Below are 14,708 nucleotides of genomic sequence, written 5' to 3'. Positions count from 1 at the left end.
ATATATAGTCTATAGTTCCTCCTTCCAGAAAACACCCAAGACTTCAATGTGAAACCCACTCGATGTGCTATTTTAAGAAAAATCCATTTATAGCCCACATCACGACTCACGACTCTGGTGCATGAGCGGCTCATTAGTTCAGCAGCCGCTGCAGTTGCTAGGCAACAGAGGCCGGTCAGTAACCCAGAGATGTGTTTTTTATTTCTGTATACAGGAGTCTCTCTCTCTCTCTCTCTCTCTCTCTCTCTCTCTCTCTCTCTCTCTCTCTCTCTCTTTAGTATTCATCAGGAATCCTCAGGAAAACCTCTTTACTGTATACAGCCTACAGAGCAAAGCACAAACAACCAACACACTCATATTGTGTGCATGACTGATATTACGCCCTTCACGACAGAAACAAACTGTTCAGTTCCAGTACAATATGATACAATTGGCTGCAGACCTGTTCATGCAGTGCTCGTGTTTACACCTGAATTTGCTATAAATGACGTCTTTGGTTGTTAATGTTTGCTTTTTTGGGTCACATTTTATTTTTAAGGTACAATTCTAGCTATTAATTCAATTCAATTCAGCTTTATGTGTATAGCGCTTTTACAATGTTCTGCGGACCGCGATTTACGTCCCGGGAGGTAAGTATTTGAGCGGTTTTTGTTTTCGCAGATCCGCGAGAGGCCGCTGTGTGCGCTTTTTCTTGTCTCGGGCGCCTCTCGGGAGCGCGCGCCATTTGCACCCACGCCGTTCTCGCGTGAAAAGCCGCCAGATCGGCTGACTCGGCCGCCCTCCTCTTCCTCCTCCTCCTCCTCCTTCCCTAAACCCGAGCGACGGTTCGCAAAAGCTGTCCAGAAAAAAAACCCAAAAAAAAGCAAAAGCCCTCGTCTTCGATTTCGACCGCGTTTTTGGATCTCGCCGCGTTCTCGCCCTTATTTTTCGGATTCCGTTTTTCGTCTTACCTGATTTCCAGAACCGCTGTTCCCCGGACTCGATCCCGGTCGTCGTCCCCGTGGCCGGCTCCTCCTCCTCCGGGGCCTCCGCTCCGCCGACGCAACGCTGTGAGCTAAGCGGACAAACTGGTTGCATAGGGAAAGCCCTCCACTCAGAGGCGAGCCGTCGGCCGGCGAGCGCGAAGAGGAGGGGCGGAGAGCGCCACACCGCCCCGCAGCGTTCGCTCGAAAAAAACTAAACGCGGCCTTTACGTACCTCCGGCCACGTAAATCGCGTTCTACAGAAACGTCCGCGGGGCTACGTTTCCAGAATGAGCTTGGGTTGGTCAAAGCAGCTTCACATAGAAGATCATAGTCAATTGAAACCGTGTCAGTTGAGTTTTCAGAGTTCAGTGTGGATAATATTCACTACTGAGAGTCCAAACACTGAAGAGCAAATCCATCCATGTGCAGCTCTACAGATCCCGAACCATGCAAGCCAGTGACGACAGCGGCGAGGAACAAACTTCACCAATTGGCGAAAGTGAAGAAATTAAAAAAACTCGAGAGAAACCAGGCTCAGTTGGGCACGACCATTTCTCCTCTGGACAAACGTCTTGTGCAGAGCTGCAGTCGAGGCGCTAGAGAATGCTGGACCTCATCGAAGACTGGTCTGTCCCTGGAGCGTCAGAGGAATCAGCCTCATGCTCTCCACTCCTGCATGACCACCACAGCAGCTGCTCAGGATACGGCCGGGTCCAGGATTATAGAAACCTTGGGATCATCTTGTCGCTGGTCTTGGATTGAATCAGTGGCTCTGCATAGCCTGAGGGCCTCGGGAAGAGTATCCCCAGGTGGAGATAGAGAATAAAGAGAATAATTAGCGTAGCTGCTGTTTGTAGTGGATATAAACGAGATGCAGAAACCTGCGTGGAGCACATACATGCATCATACCGTTAAGTGATGCACTGAGTGTATGCTTAACTAAACAGACAGGTCTTTAATCTAGTGTTGAACTGAGAGAGTGTGTCTGAGCCTCGGACATTATCAGGAAGGCTATTCCAGAGTTTAGGAGCCATAAATGAGAAGGCTCGACCTCCTTTAGTGGACTTTGCTGATCTAGGTACTACCAGAAGCCTGAGTTTTGAGATCTTAAAGAGCGGACAGCAAAACATTAACCAATCCGGGCTCATTGTGGAAACGTAGCCCAGCGGACGATTCTGTGGACCGCGATTTACGTCCCGGGAGGTACGTATTCGATTTCGACCGCGTTTCCGGATCCCGCCGCGTTCTCGCCCTTATTTTTCGGATTCTGTTTTTCATCTTACCTAATTTCCAGAACCGCTGTTCCCCGTACTCGATCCCGGTCATCATCCCCGCGGCCGGCTCCTCCTTCTCCAGGGCCTCCGCTCCGCCGACGCACCGCTGTGAGCTAAGCGGACAAACTGGTTGCATAGGGAAAGCCCTCCACTCGGAGGCGAGCCGTCGGCCAGCGAGCTTGAAGAGGAGGAGCGGAGAGGCGCCACCCCGCCCCGCAGCGTTCGCTCGAAAAGAACTAAACGCGGCCTTACGTACCTCCGGCCACGTAAATTGCGGTCTCCAGAAACGTCCGCGGGACTACGTTTCCAGAATGAGCTTGGGTTGACATTAACTATAACATTTGCTTTTAAACCCCCCTAATTTGCTGCTTATTAGTGGTTATTAGGGTAGTAGTTGGGTTTAGACTTTGGGGATGTAGCTCATGCAGAGTGTGTGCGTTATAACTACTAATAAACAGCCAATATATTAATAATGGGTAGGTAATTAGCAGGGCCAGAATATGCTGCCTTTATTTGAGCTATTTCTGCTAATAATGTGTGATTTAGAAAACCTAACACATAAAGTTAAAACAAAATACTGCCAAAATTGAAGCTGTTAAGTAAACAGCAGCTAAAAACATAATGAAAGGGGAGCACATTTGAGTGAATTGTTGAGTTTTTTTTTCATTTTCAAAGCATTTTCCTAAAATATGTCTCAAAATAAGACCTGTCACCAAAAATCATTGCATTTGCTGAAACACAGAGAAAGCTGTGGACAATTTAAGACTCAAAAAGTAGATAAAAAGACCTCCTCATCCGCTTGTGGCAGTGAATCAGTCCTGACCTTTATCTGTGTGTGTTGTAATGTACAGCCTGATCATGCCAGTGTGTACCAATTACTATTGACTGTGTTTCTGGCCTGTTTTCTCTCTGCTAAATTAAGCACAGCCAGGCACCCGGCCCAAAGCGTGCGTCTTTTACTATCGGATGTCATAAGGGCGCTCGCACCGGATGTGACGTGGTCCTAAAAGCTCCTAAAAAGCCCAGATTACATGCTGCCATCCCACAGTGAATGTGTTATATTTATATTTGAACACGCTCGCTAATTAAGTCATCAGAGGCACAATGGAGTTCAACAAAGCCCACATTGCACTGCATCAGACTTACGCATCGCGCATCTTTTGTCCCGCTTAAGGAAAGGCATTCAGTCGTCCCGCTTTCTCCAAATATGTGCCTGTTGTGAACATTTCATCAGTACGTGTTGGTTTAGATAGTAAAGTGTCAGAAAATAACACTTCACAATAAGGTTCAGTTATAGTTAATGCATTTATTCAAGCGCTGAAACCATGATGGGGCGGGGGTGTACTAAAATATCCATTAAGGGTATTACTTCATTTTAAAGTACTTGCTATAGAACAATTAATTATGCATAATTACACATTAACCAACCCTAACCTTATAGTAGGTACATTTATACAGCAGTTCTCTGGTTCTCGAATCTGATTGGCTGATAGCTGTGTGATATTAAAGTAATGTGCAGCCTCTTCACTCTTCTCTGCCCACCTAGAATGTCAGCTGCAGATGTGAATGAGTGGCGGAAGAAAGTAGTTCCTCAAACAAAAGGATTTTTAAGACTCTCCATGTATGGCAGCAAAGTGACACTAAGGCACTCGAGCTAATGCATGCCTCCCACCAGTGCTGATATAATGAATTCATTTTATTGATGATATCATGATATTGACTCAAGGTCAATCATTTTTATAAATCTTTAAAAATATAATTGTACGTATTTATATATAAAAACTTTTTAGTGAAATAACTGAATATAAATTAAATTAATAAAAAATAAACAATATTTAAAAACAAAAACTAATAAAAAATGTACATAATTAAACAACAAAGTAAAAATGTCAAATAAAAGGTTTTATATATATATATATATATATATATATGTGTATGTATATATATAACTTTTAGTTAGTGAAATAACAAAAACTGAAATAAAAAGTAAAAAATAAACAATGTTTTGCAAAAAAAGAATAAATATTATGTCATAATTAGAAATATTAATTAAGGTTAGAAGATTAATAGATTAGATTAATAGAAATTAGCTCAAACTTTAGTTAGTATAACAACTAAAACAAATAAAATTAAGAAAAACAGCAATATTTTAAATACTAAAACTAATCAAAACTACATAATTAAATATTAATTAAAGTGTTTAAAGATCACTAATCACTCAATTTGTATGTGAAAAAAATATATTTGCTGTTTGTTCTAACTACTTGTTTAAAATGAGCTAAAACAACACAATTCTTCAGGGGGTTTTCGGGGAGACGACTTAATTGTTTTTTGTTCAATCCACTTAAATTTGTAAAAACTAATAAGTTACTTAGGACTACATTTTAATTCTGAAGGAAAATGTAAAAGATTAGTTTAGGAAATTTAAGTTATTCTTGATTTTTTTTATTGGTGTTTTAAATTTTTAAAATTTTATTGGTGTTCAAAATTTAATATTGCAAATTATGACAGTTATGTTACTACATTTATAATTCTGAACTAAAATCTAAAATAATTTGTTTAGAAAATTATTATTTTTAAATTATGACAGTAATTTTACTACATTGAGTACTTTATAATATTTTTATTAAGTTGATTAAATATTTATTGATTTTTTTTTTGCAAAATTAAAATTCTGACAGTAACTTGACTACATTTATTTCTGAAATATTAAACATTTAGCTTAAGAAGTTCTAGTTATTCTTAAAATTTTATATTGCAAATTATAACAGTCATGTTATTACATTTTTATTCTAAAGTAAAATCTGATAAATTGTACTACATTTAGTACTTTTATAATATAATTATTAAATTGTTTAGGAAATTTAAGTTATCCTTGAAATGTAATATTGCAGTTTAAGAAAATTATGACAGTAATTTTACTACACTGTAATACTGAAGTAAAAGCAGGAAAATCTATTTTTTATTTATTAAATACATAATTTAATCTATTTAATATTGCAATTTAACAATTATTACAGTAATTTTTATACTATATTTTATATTTTATATTTTATATATATATATATATATATATATATATATATATATATATATATATATATATATATATATATATATATATATATATATATATAATTGTTAATATTATGATTTATTGATTTATTTATTTTTATATGGCTTAGCAAAATTTATCTTATCCTTAAAATTTAATATTGCACTTTTACTACATTTTACAAAAAGTAATTTTTTCCCTGTGATGAATGTCTTCACAGGCCTTCTACAGGAATATATTTTATTTATAGTATATTAAAAGCAGCACACAGTGTGATAGAAACAGTGTGTTGTTTCATCAACTCAACAGATGTACAGTACTGGAGCACCAGAGCTGAATCCAGTGAAAATCCCAGTATTGGAAAATCAATGTCTGGAAAGGCTGAGTTGCTGTATGTGGGCCACAAATAGACAGATCTTCCCAAAGCGGACATTGTTTCAACCCAACAGCAAATCGATTTGTGTTCGCTCCCCGTTCTGGCCACATGAGGATACGCTCTATTTAAAGAAAGAGCTGAGTGGGTCATAAAAACATGCGTGAAGCAATTAGTATCTCCTCTGTATTCAGTATAAATGTGCCTTCTCATTATGCATCAGCGCTTCTTCTGCTCTGCAAACAGGAGCATTGGGCTCAATATTAATGCTGTTTTTGGGCGGCACGGTGGTTCAGTGGTTAGCACTGTGGCCTTACAGCAAGAAGGTCACTGGTTCGAGTTCCGGCTGGGTCAGTTGGTGTTTCTATGTGGAGTTTGCATATTCTCCCCATGTTGGCGTGGGTTTCCTCCGGGTGCTCCGGTTTTTGCTCAGGAAATTTTAGATATTCTTGAAATTTAATTTAGCAATTTTAAAGGGATGACATAAATTTTACTACATTTCAGTACTTAAGTAAAAATTTGCTTTGGAAATTTTTAGATTTATTTATTTGTTATTTATTTAATGCATGATTTATTATTGCAATTTAAAAGTTATGACAGTAATACATTTAATATTGCAGTTTTACATTTCTGACAGAGTATTTTAATACGGAAGTAAAATATTAAAAATTTGCTCTAGAAATTCTAATTATGCTTGAAATTAATTACTGCAATTAATAACGGTGACAGTAATTTTGAAACATTTTAATACTGAGGTCAAATATTTGCTTAGGAAATTCTAGATTTATTTATTTGATTATTTTTTTAATTCAACACAATTTTAAATTGCAATTAAAAAATTGTGACAGTAATTTTTCCACATTTTAATATTGTACTAAAATATTTAAAACTTTGCTTGAGAAAGAAATTTAGCATTGCAGTTTAGAAATTCTGACAGTAACTCGACTACATTTTGTTACTGTAATAAAATATAAAGAATTTGCTAAGGAGATTCTAGTTATCCTTGATATTTAAACAATTGCATATAAAAAATATGACTTTAATTTTACTACATTTTATTACTGAAGAAAAGAAATTGCTTAGAAAATTCTAGATATTTTTTTATTTATTACAGTTTCAGACAAGTTTATATAGCAATTTAAAAACTATTATAATAATAAATTTAATATTGGAGTGTTAAAACTCTGACTGTATTTCGACTATATTTCATTACTGAAATAACATTTTTTAAAATTGCTTAGGAAATTCTAGATATTTGTGAAATTTAATATTGCAATTTAGAATTTTTTAAAATAATTCTATCTTTTTAATACTGTTGTAAAATATACTAAATTTGCTTAGGAAATTATAGTTATGCTTGAAATTTAATATTGCAAATAAAAAATATGACATTAATTTTACTCTATTTTAATACTGAAGTTTTATCATTTTATTTAATACTGAAAATTTTGCTAGGAAGTTCTAGCTTTATTTATTTAAATATAGACAATTTAATATTGCAATGTAAAATTATGACAATAATAAATGTAATATTGCAATTAAAAAAATATGACAGTATTTCGACTACATTTTAATATTTTATATTTTAATAAATGAAAAATAAATTCCTTAGGAAGTTCCAGATATCCTTGAAATTTAACATTCCTTTAAAATAATTTATAACAATAATATATTTAATATTGCAATTAACAAATTTTACTACACCAATTTTACTACATTTTATTGTTGCATATTTAAAATTTTGCTTAAGAAATTCTTAATAATGATAAAATTTAATATTGCAATAACATAAATAATGAGAATTTAAAACATATGACATTAACTACATTACCTACATCAAATATAAATATATATATATATATATATATTGTCAGTGTAATGTGTTGTGTCGTGGCTCGCAGCTGTGGTGTGTGTGTGTGTGTGAAGTAGATGAGAAGAGCAGCGCGGCGGGAGAAAACTCACGCTGAACACATTTGTAGATGTGGAGGCGTTTGAAGATCAGACCTGAGTGTAGGTTACGCTGGGACAGACACACGCGCTTCTAAAGAGCAGATCTGGGGTCAGGACGGAGATTTGATCAATTATTGAGAGCCAGCCCAGAATATAACTGCTTTCATGTCTAAGCCTTTATTTAAAGTCGTGGACAAAATTGTTGGTGGCCTTTAGTTTCGTCCAGGCCAGCTTCATTAGTTTGCCTGTTTTAATGCGTCTGTTGGACCACAGCTCAAAAACAACATCTGATTAGCTCTGCGGCCTCACAGCGAGAAGGTCGCTGGTTCAAGTCCAGGCTGGGTCAGTTGGCATTTGCATGTTCTTCCCATGTTGGTGTGGGTTTCCTCTGGTTTCCTCCACAGTCCACACACATGCGCTATAGGGGAATTGATTAACTAAATTGGCCGTTGTGTATGAGTGTGTGTGCCAATGAGTGTGTATGGGTGTTTCCCAGTACTGGGTTGCATCTGTAAGGGCATCCGCTGTGTATAAAGGGACTAAGCCGAAGGAATTTAATGAATGTTTTTTCAATTTCGGGTAATTTCAGTGACCTGTAGTTTTCCTTTCTTCAATGCACGAACAGCAACCATTTCGTCCACCAGTGCTGAAGTCAGAATTATTCTTCCTCCTGTATATTTTCCTCCAATTTTTTGTTTAACGGAGGAAACAGAGTCATCAAGAAGAGGCACCCTGGAAGTTACATAAATGCTCAGACTATTGTGAAGCCGGATGTAAACGTTTGTAATGATCTCTGGCATGGCGGTCCCCCAGGCCGTCCCATGCAGCCCGGGACGCTCTGGAAATGGGCTCGGTGGAGGGGTCGAGCGGAAAGAGAAGCGCTCATTAAAGCACAGATCGAGAAATCCAGACTGACTCCCAACCACTCACTGACACTGCCAGCAGGACCTGTTCTTATAACCCGCTTATCAAACTGACACATCGCACCGCTGGCTCACTTAATAGACATCAAGTGCTCAGGCTTCAGAAGTGGAAGAGTTTTGAGCTGAAGGTGTTTGGGGATTGTTGCGTGTCTGAATGAAAAAGGGGTTTTCTATAGTCTACTCTACTCTGAGTCTTGTTTCTTGTCCAAATGTCTAAAAATGGTTAAATAAAGAAGCTTTTTCTTGACAAGCTAAATATATAGTCTTGCTTTAAGTAAAAATACGCCAAAATTAAGTACATTTTTCATTTAAACAAGCTTGATGATCTACTAATGGCAAAAGTGAAGTAATCTTGTCTTTCCTTTTGACATAAGGGGCCCTATCATACACCCGGCACAATAAGGCGCAGTATTTTTAGATATCCTTGAAATTTAATTGAGCAATTTTAAAATGATGACATTAATTTTACTACATTTTAATACCAACATTACAATTTGCTTAGGAAAACTGATGAAAACAATTTAAGGATTAAAATGTTACAGAAATTATTATTTACAATATAAACAGCACTGCCTCCATGCCTTTATCACCTCAGGGGTTTTTTCAGTTTATTCATGACCATCTGCATCTGTATAATGTGATTATTATTAGCAGTATTATTTATTATATGCAGATTTATATTTGTTTTAGTAAACATAAGTGTAGATGTGTCCAGCTGTGGGGTTTTGGAGACGTCTGCATCAGCATATGGGGCATAAGAAGAGGATGCAGTGTTTGGATGTAACTCAGTTTTCTGACCACTTTTCGTTATTATTGTTCATTTATTTCTTTGCTGGAGATTAGAACTGAATTTAGAAATGGTTTAGACACAAATCTTTGCGCTTAACAAACTAAATTAAATCTGTGGGCTAATGGATGTGTTCAGCGGTGTGAGTTTCCTCACTCCATCAAAGTAAAGGAGCAAAGAGTAAAAGTAAAGAGACTGAATGGAGGAGGCTCGTTCTTTATCCTCGTGCTGCAGATGCTCTGTTTAACTGTTTTCTCGCCAGTGAAGCGTTTAGTTTTCACACCTACAAAGTCCGTCGTGTAAATAGCAAATGGACCATGGATCGATGTAACTGACTCTTAAAGGGAATGAGAGACGAGACTCTGATTGGTTTAATGCACCTAATATCTTCTATATTCTGCTAGTTTCCTATTGGAAGTTGATTATATTCATGTTTTTAAAAGCAGCAAACCAACTTCTGATACACTTTTAGATTAACCAAAACATTTTTAGTAAGGTCCCATTGCAATTGGTAACATTAGCTATTAATGACCAAGACATTTGTTACAGCAAACATTTATAATCATTCATTCATTCTCCTTCAGCTCAGTCCCTTTCTTTATCAGTGGTCACCACAGCGGAAAGAACTGCCAACTTATCCAGCATATGTTTTGCACAGCGCATGCCCTTCCAGCTGCAACCCAATACTGGGAAACACCCATACACACTTATTCATTCATTTTCTTGTCGGCTTAGTTCCTTTACTAATCCGGGGTCGCCACAGCAGAATGAACCGCCAACCCATCCAGCAAGTTTCTACGCAGCAGATTCCCTTCTAGCCACAACCCTTCTCTGGGAAACATCCACACACACATTCACACACTATGGACCCAGTTCAACCCAGTTCACCTGTACCGCAAGTCTTTGGACTGTGGGGGAAACCGGAGCACCCGGAGGAAACCCACACGAAGGCAGGGAGAACATGCAAACTCCACACAGAAACACCAACTGAGCTGAGGTTCGAACCAGCGACCCAGCGACCTTCTTGCTGTGAGGCGACAGCACTACCTACTGCGCCACTGCCTTGCCTACACACTTATTCACACTTATAAACTACGGCCAATTTAATAAATTAATTCCCCTATTATGCATGTGTTTGGACTGTGGGGGAAACCGGAGCACCTGGAGGAAACCCACGCCAACATGCAAACTCCACACAGAAACGCCAACTGACCCAGATGGGACTCGAACCAGCAACCTTCTTGCTGTGAGGCCACAGTGCTAACCACTGAGCCACCTTAAACTAATATTTATAACCTTAATTGCTAATAACTGTTCATAGATATATACATTAGATGTCGCCTGGCCTATTGTTGTCTATTGGACGGAATGCGTCAATAGCGCCGCCATCTTGCTACAGGGTAGCGCTCCTTTGAAATGAATGCGGGACCAAGGTACAGTGGAGGACTGTGGCCATCCAAAGCCAGAGATATACACATATACACACATATATCTATGATCGGGAGTTTTCCTGGATGTTAGTATGTAATTTTTTTTTCTAATTATGAAAATTATAATTTTACATCACTTTTCTACATTGATGGATCAGTGACCGCACGGGCATTCCTGATAAAAAGCTTGTGTTTGTGTGTACAGAAATGTATTATCCACCCTCCCTGTTAAATTTGATCTAATCATGTCCTGAAACACAGCTCCTCTCCTGCTTTCACTGCTCATACTGACGGAGGGAGCGATTCGCTTGTGAATGAATCCCCCAAACGACTAACGTTAGCCGACAATAATACCAGTTTCTGGCAGCGCAGCATCTCGTTGTAATATTTCTCTTGCATTGTTTGCTGATTTTATTCAACAAAACTAGCATAAGCCGAGTGTTTAGTGCGAGTTGGAGCTGCTTTGCCGTATGGTGAATGCAGTAAGTGACTGTTATCATCAATAACGTTACCTGATTAGCACAAAAGTTCAGAACATACAAAAACAGAAAGAAACGTAATATTACCTATAAATATGTTCTACCTTTGTGCTTTGTTTTCTTTGTTTGCTCGTTACTACACCCGTAGACAGCGCTAAAGTCCCGCATCTTCACGTAACAACACTGTCTTGTCTAGTGCAGTTCAATGACACTAGTTCTGGGAGCACTGTACCAATGTGGCGGCGCTATTGACGCATGCTCAGGATCCCTATGCCATATCTAGTGTATATATCTATGATAACTGTTCATTCTAGCTCATATCATTTAAATAATATTACAATATAAACTGTTTTAATATGCATCATTACCATAGAAGTCGTTAGTTGTTGACTAATACTAGTGATGTTTTACAATTAGTACATGCTGTTCACACGTTTTGCAATGCAAAGCATCAAATGCATGGCCGTTTTTCCATATCGCCCCTTCAATATTCTATTTTAACATCCACATTTATTATTTATTCAGTCTCATTTCTGTTTTTCCCACATGGGGTGCATTAAAGGCTTCAGTGAATTTGGGTTCCCAGCTGAGCTTCCGCCGCTCACGGCCCGGTTTAATCTCCAAACGGCCAATATTTCCAGGATTTGGGCCAATCATGCGGGATTTAAAAATATCCATTACTTTTTTTTCACTAGCAGTTTGTGTCGGTGAAGTCAGACCCCGGCCTGCTGTTTGCGTGATTCATAGTATCATGTTCTGCTGTGACAATTAAAGTGGGCGAACACAATGTTCATTACACCCAGGACTTAATCTGTCATTTGTGTCCGTCAGTGAAGTGATATGAGGAGATATGACAGCCTACGCTCTCACAAATAAAGGGCGAAAGCTGTCACTGGGATGGTACGCTTTAAAGGTGACCGATTATGCCACTTTATAAATGTTTTCCCAGTGATGGGTTGGGGCTGGAAGGGCATCCGCTGCATAAAAACGTGCTAGATAAGTTGTCGGTTCATTCCGCTGTGGTGACCCCAGATTAATAAAGGGACTAAGCCGACAAGAGAATGAATGTATTTAATATTGTTTCTCTGTATTCATTTTGACACTTATTTATTTTAAGTGTGTGTAACCCAGTGTGTGTAGCTGCTGCTGTACTCTGTCCTGTGCTGAGTTTGAGTATTTAATCAGCTGTCAGCCACATATTTCTCATTTCTGCTGTCGGGTGGGTCACTGCGTGCCTAATTTAACTGAGCATTCCCTTCATAGTCAGTTTTGCCATTCAAGAGGTTCATGAAAGCATTTAACATCGCATGTGATTAGCTATTATAAAAACCCTATTATTGAGCTGAACGATTCAATCATTGTGCATGCATGCACAGGTTTTCTTGTGAACATGCAAACCCCGCCCGTGTACAAGAAATACAGAGAAATAACAATAATAAGTCAGCAGTAAATTAAAGCAGCACAATCTCATCCACATCAACACCATTATGCGTGTTCACCTGCCCAAATTAATTAGTTATTTACCAGTGTGTGCTTTTGCCTATGGTTTTAACATGGATTCACTTGATATCGAGGTATATGTTGTTTTTTAGCACTTTCACATTGCATTAACAGCAAAAAGCCATTACAATGCATATAAAGTTGACTAAACAGTAGCCTAATGTTCAGATGTGTATTTTTAGATGAACTTTTTCATTGTTTTCTTTTAGATATGAGTGTTTTTAACATTTTTTACATTGCATTAACAACAAAAAGCAATTGCAATGTAGATAAATCAGACAAAATATACTAGCTTAATTTACAAGTGTGCAGTTTATATGAATGTTCTCTTTGTTTTTGTTTAGATTTGAGTGTTTTAAACACTTTTTACATTGCATTAACAACAAAAAGCAATTGCAATGTATGCAAATCAGACAAAATATACTAGTCTTATTTACAAGTGTGCATTTAATATGAATTTTCCTCATCGTTTTCGTTGAGATTTGAGTGTTTTAACGCTTTTTATTGCATTAATAACAAAAAAGAAATTGCAATGTATATAAATCCGACTAAATATACTAGCTTAATTTACAAGTGTGCATTTTATGCAAATGTTCTCATCGTTTTTGTTTAGATTTGAGTGTTTTTGATGCTTTTTATATTGCATTAACAACAAAAAGCAATTAAATGTATGCAAATCAGACAAAATATACTAGCATAATTTACAAGTGTGCATTTAATGCACATTTTCTTATCGTTTACGTTTAGATTTGACTGCTTTAATGCTTTTTATTGCATTAATAACAAAAAAGCAATTACAATGTAGATAAATCAGACAAAATATACTAGCTTAATTTACAAGTGTGCATTTAATATGAATTTTCTCATCGTTTTCGCTTAGGTATGAGTGTTTTTGACACTTTTTACGTTGCATTAACAACAAAAAGTAATTATAATGTATATAAATCAGATAATATATACTAGCTTAATTTGCAAGTGTGCATTTAATATTAATTATCTCATCGTTTTCATTCAGATTTGAGTGTTTTAAGGCTTTTTACGTTGCATTAACAGCAAATAGTAATTATAATGTATACAAATCAGACAAAATATACTAGCTTAATTTACAAGTGTGCATTTAATATGAATTATCTTATCGTTTTCACTTAGATATGAGTGTTTTTGACGCTTTTTATGTTGCATAAACAACAAAAAGCAATTAAAATATATACAAATCAGATAAAATATAGTAGCTTAATTAATAAGTGTGCATTTTATGCAAATTTTGTCATTGTTTTTGTTTACATTTAAGTGTTTTTGACCCTTTTTCCATTGCATTAACAACAAATAGCAATGTATATAGGCTAAATCAGACCAAATATAGTAGCGTAATTCATAAGTGTGCATTTTATCTGAATTTGCTCATCCTTTCATGTCGATATGAGTGAGTAGGGGATTTTTATGAGTGATTTTAAACAATTTTACATTGTAATAACCACCAACAAGCTATTAAAATGTATATAAATCAGACAAAATACAGTAGCCTAATTTACTAGTGTGTATTTTAAACGAATTCTCAAATCGTTTCTAAACATACGGTGATTTCGTTTTCACAATCGATATGAGAGTGAGAGCGGGTGTTTTCCTGACTGCAGCATGTCTTCGGTGTGTGTGTGTGTGTGTATTCTCTCTCTCTCTCTCTCTCTCTCTCTCTCTCGCTCTGTGTGCACGCGCCGCCCCCTTTATAAATGATGCGGTGAGGATCTCCAGAATCACACCACACTCCCTCTCTGCGCGTCAGGGAGCTCAGGGCGCCTTTTTCACGCTTTTATACGACTTTTTTTCGTATTTAACCTTTTATTCGCTTCTTGTTTCCGTCGATGAGGCGTTCATACAGTCTTAGTCTCGCACACAAGTGCATTTATTCTCTGAAATCAGCGAGTCTGGAGCTCAGATAGTAAAATACAGCTCGATGTGGACGCGCTTCAGGGAT

General features: G+C 37.1%; 1 protein-coding gene across 4 annotated transcripts in view; it reads left to right on the top strand.

The window, feature by feature from the left end:
* The window catches only part of phactr3b (phosphatase and actin regulator 3b), an 89,974-nt gene that overhangs the window by 60,437 nt on the left and 14,829 nt on the right, over window positions 1-14,708 (top strand).

This window comes from Danio rerio, chromosome 11 (assembly GCF_052040795.2).
Source record: "Danio rerio strain M-AB ecotype USA chromosome 11, GRCz13ab, whole genome shotgun sequence".
NCBI lineage: Eukaryota > Metazoa > Chordata > Actinopteri > Cypriniformes > Danionidae > Danio > Danio rerio.
The sequence above is the reverse complement of the archived record's forward strand: the minus strand, read 5'-3'. Positions and strand labels throughout refer to the sequence as shown.